Here is a 496-nt window from a genome sequence, read left to right on the forward strand (position 1 = left end):
CTCTCCAGCTAGCCCACTCCCTTATACCACATTACCTTTATTGGCTATAGCTGTGACTCATGAGGGGTGAGGCTGTATTGGGTAATTAACAGGGGTGAGGCTGTATTGGGTAATTAACAGCTGTTACTTATCAGGGCCGAGCTCGCCTGTATTCCCTTCTCCTACAGTGGGTCAGTGACCCCCTAATTGCTTTCCTTTATTTAAAAATGGCTTACTCTCCTATTTCAAGGGAGTGTAAGAACAAAACAGGAGTTTATTTTCATCATCAGCGTTTCCTGTGCAAAAAGTTACACTGAAGGAAGGTGCTGTTTGCAACACTGATACTTAAAGTGGATAATGTAGAATAGCCACAGTGAGTTCAAATAGTTTCAAGTTACTCTTCAGCTGGTCTCTCATTTCTGCTGATTTTTCTCAACTTTCTGATCACATTTAGTTGTAGGAATAACAGAGGGCATGTTTGTTCTTAAAATTAGCCTGTAGGCTAATGCTTAATAAT

Source organism: Chamaea fasciata, unplaced genomic scaffold, assembly GCF_029207755.1.
Source record: "Chamaea fasciata isolate MVZ Bird 193981 ecotype frontalis unplaced genomic scaffold, bChaFas1.0.hap1 SCAF_3, whole genome shotgun sequence".
Taxonomy (NCBI): Eukaryota; Metazoa; Chordata; class Aves; order Passeriformes; family Sylviidae; genus Chamaea; species Chamaea fasciata.